The following is a 6,575-nucleotide window of genomic DNA, read 5'->3' on the forward strand; positions in this document are numbered from 1 at the left end:
TTTCCCTCTAGCTGCCCGGTGATCCGTCGGGTGCGGGATGATGAAGCCAAACGCTGATTGGGTGAGTGCGCCTCTCAGTGTCCTTCTCCGTCGCCTCTTTCTTTCAGACCCTTGGGAGCTCAGTCTTACTTTCTATACAAATATTTATTTTTAGACCTTTTTTCTTCGCGGCCTGAATTGCTGCAAAAACTGATATTTGACTAGCAGGATCCCTTTCAACATTGAAAGCTACTCCGCGTCAGTACAGGAGCCTCGGCGCTGCAGGTACAGGAGACACAGACATCCATCCCTCTTGCTGACCGGGTCCCGTGAAACCAAACTGTAGCTCATACTTTTCACATCAGGACCGCCACAAACGTAAAAGCGCAGAAAGGTGAAATAAATAATAACATTGTTAACGCGTTCTTCAAAGACATTTAATTTCACCGTTGAAATTAGGTTCAAGCTCTTAACTCATGTAAATATTAAGAAGTGAGAATAAAAATGCTGCCCAACTGCCGTGACATTGCCACCCGCAATGCCGTGACTCGGATTTGAACCGAGGTTGCTGCGGCCACAACGCAGAGTACTAACCACTATACGATCATGGCGAGCTACTTGGGCTCTGAAAAGACTACCCTGGTGTGGCTCTGATAGGCTTAAAAAAGGTCAAAGTGTCCGTGGAGTGGATAGATTTAGCGTTTGTTGAAAACCCATCTTTTCAAGTTAGATCAGGGGCTTTTCTTTGAGTAGCAGATCACAGCAAATATTTACCTCTCTGCTTCTAGTGACAAGACTCCCCATAAACCAAGAAGCCCAGACTTCTTAACAAGATCCACCACTCTGCCCTGCAAGTCTCAAGTGTTCTATGAGTGCTGGGGTCGGGGAAGTGAACACTGCAAAAACTTAATCCACGGCTGACCAAACTCCTCCAGGCCAGGAGGGGCTCGGAACAGGCCCCCACATATTGTTTTTTTTTTCTTTTCTGGGTGTCTCTTCAGACAAATTCAGCTGCTTGGTGCATACTGCTTTAGAGTTGCATTGTGTGAAATGAAGTGGCGTAAACTTGACTAGCAAACAATGGAGTGGTGATGAATGGAGGGTCATAGAAGGGAGTAGATTGAAGTGCAAAGAGTAGAGTGACGTAATGTGTCATAGAATGCAGTGGAATATAATGAAGTGGTGTGCCTTGGCATGGCGTTGAATAGCATTGTGAGGAATGGAGTGGCATAGAGCAGAGTGGGGTAGAGAGGAGTGAGGTTGCATAGAATGGCATAGAGTAGCATAGAGTAAAGTAGTGTGGTGTAGAGTGGCATAGTGTGGTGTAGAGTGAAGTGGCATGGAATGGCATAGAGTCAGAGAACAGTGTGTCATGGAGAGGGGTGGCAAAGAATTAGGAGGAGTGGAGTCGGACTGCATGAAGTAGAGTGTTGTGGAGTTGAGTAGCATACAGTCGCGTTGCATGGAGTGACACTGTGGTGTACAGAGGAGCAGAGAAAAAAGTGGCATAGAGTAGAAAGGCCTACAGGAGAGTAATGTAGAGTGGCACAGCATAGAGTAGTGTGCAGTAGTGTGGCATAGAGTAGAGCGCATGTAGTGCCATTGAGTGATATTGTGTGAGATGGAGTGGAGTGGAGTACAGTGAAGTGGCATGGAATGAAGTAGTATAGAGTAGAGTGGGAGAGAGTAAAGTGGAGTGGCATAGAGTGAACTAGAGTAGAGCGTAGTGGGATAGAGTGGAGTAGCATGGAGTGGAATGGAGAGGCACAGAGTAGGGTAGAGTGCAAAAGTGTGGAATGGCATGGAGTTGAGTGGAGTGGCATAGAGTAGAGTGGCATTCTGTGGGGTGGATTAGAGTGGCATGGAGTGGCATACAGTAGAGTGGAATAGAGCTTAGTGGTGGAGAGTACAGTGGCTTAGAGTGGAGTATAGTAGCATGGAGTAGAGTAGCGTAGAGTAGAGAGGGGTGCAACGGAGTAGAGTGGCATAGAGTTGAGTGGTGTACAGTGGCGTAGAGTAGAATGGGATAAAATAAAGTGGCGTACAGTAGACTGGAGTAGAGTAGCATAGAGTGGAGAGGAGTAAAGTAGAGTGGAATTGTATAGAGTAGAGTTCAGTTGAGTATTCTAGAGTGATGTAGAGCAGAGTGGCATAGAGTCACATAAAGTGGCATTCTATGAAGTAGGGTGGCGTAGAGAGGAATGAAGGGAAGTGGCATAGAGTAGAGTGGAGTGGAGTGGAGTAGAGGGGCATAGCAGAGAGTGACAGGGTGGAGTGGCATAGAATGGAGTAGCATAAAGTGGAGTGAAGTGGCGTATAGTGGAGTGGCATAGATTAGAGTGGCTTAGAGTGGAGTGATAGAGTGGAACAATGTAGATTAGAGTGGAGTAGAACTGAGTAGAGTGGAGTGGTATAGAGTTGCACAGTGTAGAGTACAGTGGCACTGAGGGGAGTAGAGTATAGTTATGCAGAGGAATACAGTGTGAGAAAGTAACTAAAGTGTCAATAGAGACGGCGTTTAGGGTGAAAAATAAGCTGTATGCTTGTCATGAATGTTGGAAAGCACATTGCACATCCAAGAATGATACGAAAACACTTTTAAAATATAAAAAATAGCGTACTGTAGAAAGACGAAAAGAACACATGTACTTGGTCCATCCTCCATGGAGGAATGAACACAAGAAAGGAAGATTCAGTCTATGGGAGCTAAGCAATCGAAATATTGCAAATGTGAGTGACATAGAAAACAATTAATGGTAAGTAAGCTATGGGCGTGTGGTAAACCCACTGAATTCTAAACAATATGTCTCACAGCACATTCACTGTGTACGCAAGACATAAAAAGGTGTGACTAAGAGAATTCTGAGATTTAGAGCTTGACAGCAATTCACAACCCAACCAAATTGAGCCCTATATAATAATTTACAACAGAGCCAAAGTACACCTTTTAGACCCCCAATGGTGGAGGTAAGATATTCAGCAGACACGTGGTCTCCCAGTGCTAAAGGATTTTGGCTAGATATGAAGTGGGCGAAGAGCCCTGAAAACATTATAAAAGTAGGACACGTGCTATAAGCAGACATCACTTCCTTGGCAAGGCAGAAGAAAGGGCACTTCAGAGGGAAGAAATGAGAGGGCTGAGGAACAGACTGTAGGAGGCTGGACTGGCTTGTAGTGAGTACCAAGGGGTACTTGCACCTTGCACCAGGCCCAGTTATCCCTTATTAGTGTATAGGGTGTCTAGCAGCTTAGGCTGATAGATAATGGTAGCTTAGCAGAGCAGCTTAGGCTGAACTAGGAGACGTGTGAAGCTACTACAGTACCACTTAGTGTCATATGCACAATATCATAAGAAAACACAATACACAGTTATACTAAAAATAAAGGTACTTTATTTTTATGACAATATGCCAAAATATCTTAGAGTGTACCCTCAGTGAGAGGATAGGAAATATACACAAGATATATATACACAATAGCAAAAATATGCAGTATAGTCTTAGAAAACAGTGCAAACAATGTATAGTTACAATAGGATGCAATGGGGAAACATAGGGATAGGGGCAACACAAACCATATACTCCAGAAGTGGAATGCGAACCACGAATGGACCCCAAACCTATGTGACCTTGTAGAGGGTCGCTGGGACTACTAGAAAATAGTGAGAGTTAGAAAAATAACCCTCCCCAAGACCCTGAAAAGTGAGTGCAAAGTGCACCAAAGTTCCCCTAAGGACAAAATAGTCGTGTTAGAGGGAAAATGCAAGGAAAACACAAATCAGCAATGCAACAACGATGGATTCCTGACTGAGGGTACCTGTGGAACAAGGGGACCAAGTCCAAAAGTCACAAGCAACTCGGAGATGGGCAGATGCCCAAGAAATGCCAGCGGTTGGTGCAAAGAAGCTCTTACTAGGCTGAAGAGCTGTGAATACTGCAGGAACGACAAGGGCTAGAGACTTCCCCTTTGGAGGATGGATCCCCCACGCCTTGGAGAGTCGTGCAGAGGTGTTTTTCCGCCGGATGGATGCCAACAAGCCTTGCTACACGCAAATCGTGCATTTGGCGTTTTTGGACGCTGCTGGGGCCCAGGAGAGACCAGGAGGTCGCAAATTGGACCTGCAGAGAGAGGGGACGTCGAGCAAGACAAAGAGCCCTCACTGAAGCAGGTAGCACCCGGAGAAGTGCCAGAAACAGGCACTACGAGGATGCGTGAAACGGTGCTCGCCGAAGTTGCACAAAGGAGTCCCACGTCGCCTGAGACCAACTTAGAAAGTCGTGCAATGCAGGTTAGAGTGCCGTGGACCCAGGCTTGGCTGTGCACGAAGGATTTCCGCCGGAAGTGCACAGGGGCCGGAGTAGCTTGCAAAGTCGCGGTTCCCAGCAATGCCGCCCAGCGAGGTGAGGCAAGGACTTACCTCCACCAAACTTGGGCTGAAGAGTCACTGGACTGTGGGGGTCACTTGGACGGTGTCGCTGGATTCGAGGGACCTCGCTCGTCGTGCTGAGAGGAGACCCAAGGGACCGGTAATGCAGCTTTTTGGTGCCTGCGGTTGCAGGGGGAAGATTCCGTCGACCCACGGGAGATTTCTTCGGAGCTTCTGGTGCAGAGAGGAGGCAGACTACCCCCACAGCATGCACAAGCAGGAAAACAGTCGAGAAGGCGGCAGGATCAGCGTTACAGAGTTGCAGTAGTCGTCTTTGCTACTATGTTGCAGGTTTGCAGGCTTCCAGCGCGGTCAGCGGTCGATTCCTTATCAGAAGGTGAAGAGGGAGATGCAGAGGAACTCGGCTGAGCTCATGCATTCGTTATCTAAAGTTTCCCCAGAGACAGAGACCCTAAATAGCCAGAAAAGAGGGTTTGGCTACCTAGGAGAGAGGAAAGGCTACTAACACCTGAAGGAGCCTATCAGCAGGAGTCTCTGACGTCACCTGGTGGCACTGGCCACTCAGAGCAGTCCAGTGTGCCAGCAGCACCTTTGTTTCCAAGATGGCAGAGGTCTGGAGCACACTGGAGGAGCTCTGGACACCTCCCAGGGGAGGTGCAGGTCAGGGGAGTGGTCACTCCCCTTTCCTTTGTCCAGTTTCGCGCCAGAGCAGGGGCTAAGGGGTCCCTGAACCGGTGTAGACTGGCTTATGCAGAATTGGGGACATCTGTGCCCAACAAAGCATTTCCAGAGGCTGGGGGAGGCTACTCCTCCCCTGCCTTCACACCATTTTCCAAAGGGAGAGGGTGTCACACCCTCTCTCAGAGGAAGTTCTTTGTTCTGCCATCCTGGGCCAGGCCTGGCTGGACCCCAGGAGGGCAGCTGCCTGTCTGAGGGGTTGGCAGCAGCAGCAGCTGCAGTGAAACCCCAGGAAGGGCAGTCTGGCAGTACCAGGGTCTGTGCTACAGACCACTGGGATCATGGAATTGTACCAACAATGCCAGGATGGCATAGAGGGGGCAATTCCATGATCATAGACATGTTACATGGCCATATTCGGAGTTACCATGGTGAAGCTACATATAGGTAGTGACCTATATGTAGTGCACGCGTGTAATGGTGTCCCCGCACTCACAAAGTTCAGTGAATTGTCTCTGAACAATGTGGGGGCACCTTGGCTAGTGCCAGGGTGCCCTCACACTAAGTAACTTTGCACCTAACCTTTACCAGGTAAAGGTTAGACATATAGGTGACTTATAAGTTACTTAAGTGCAGTGTAAAATGGCTGTGAAATAACGTGGACGTTATTTCACTCAGGCTGCAGTGGCAGGCCTGTGTAAGAATTGTCAGAGCTCCCTATGGGTGGCAAAAAAAATGCTGCAGCCCATAGGGATCTCCTGGAACCCCAATACCCTGGGTACCTCAGTACCATATACTAGGGAATTATAAGGGTGTTCCAGTAAGCCAATGTAAATTGGTAAAAATGGTCACTAGCCTGTCAGTGACAATTTGGAAAGAAATGAGAGAGCATAACCACTGAGGTTCTGATTAGCAGAGCCTCAGTGAGACAGTTAGTCACTACACAGGTAACACATTCAGGCACACTTATGAGCACTGGGGCCCTGGGTTACCAGGGTCCCAGTGACACATACAACTAAAACAACATATATACAGTGAAAAATGGGGGTAACATGCCAGGCAAGATGGTACTTTCCTACACAGACAGATAGCTCCCCTATGGGCAGAGGTGGCGGGAGCATGGAACACTCCTGACATGACTATGATGACGATGCAGATGGGCCTCTTAACTTGCGGAGTTAGGAGCACGACAAACACACCTCTCCTAGACCTCCCTGGAAGATCATACACTGGGGAGGGTTCCCCTGCGTCCCTTCCCCCCCCCCGGCTGGGCCCCATACAGCTGTAGACACACTCACACGATGCGTAGTTAGGTCTCGTTTCTGGGCAAGTTGTTTGGCTTGCTTGTTATTTGTTGTAATAAGAGATGATGAGTACCTGACGTGCCAGAGCTGGAAATGGTGGCAACCGACCACCCTGCTCCATGGGCATACAGCGCTGAACCGGAGACCCACAGGAGGCCCACACCACAGATCACAAGCCTGCTTACAGATTTATGCAAGGAACAGCCCTCAGCGTGGTGGTAACATAA

The 6,575-nt window shown here is 48.3% G+C and overlaps 1 non-coding gene across 1 annotated transcript; it reads right to left on the reverse strand.

Moving 5' to 3' along the window:
• Nucleotides 1-518: 518 nt before the first annotated feature.
• TRNAH-GUG (transfer RNA histidin (anticodon GUG)) lies at nucleotides 519-590 on the reverse strand. Its single transcript has one exon. It is a non-coding gene; the product is annotated as a tRNA-His (tRNA).
• Nucleotides 591-6,575: the final 5,985 nt, after the last annotated feature.

Source organism: Pleurodeles waltl, chromosome 12 (assembly GCF_031143425.1).
Source record: "Pleurodeles waltl isolate 20211129_DDA chromosome 12, aPleWal1.hap1.20221129, whole genome shotgun sequence".
NCBI classification, from domain to species: Eukaryota; Metazoa; Chordata; class Amphibia; order Caudata; family Salamandridae; genus Pleurodeles; species Pleurodeles waltl.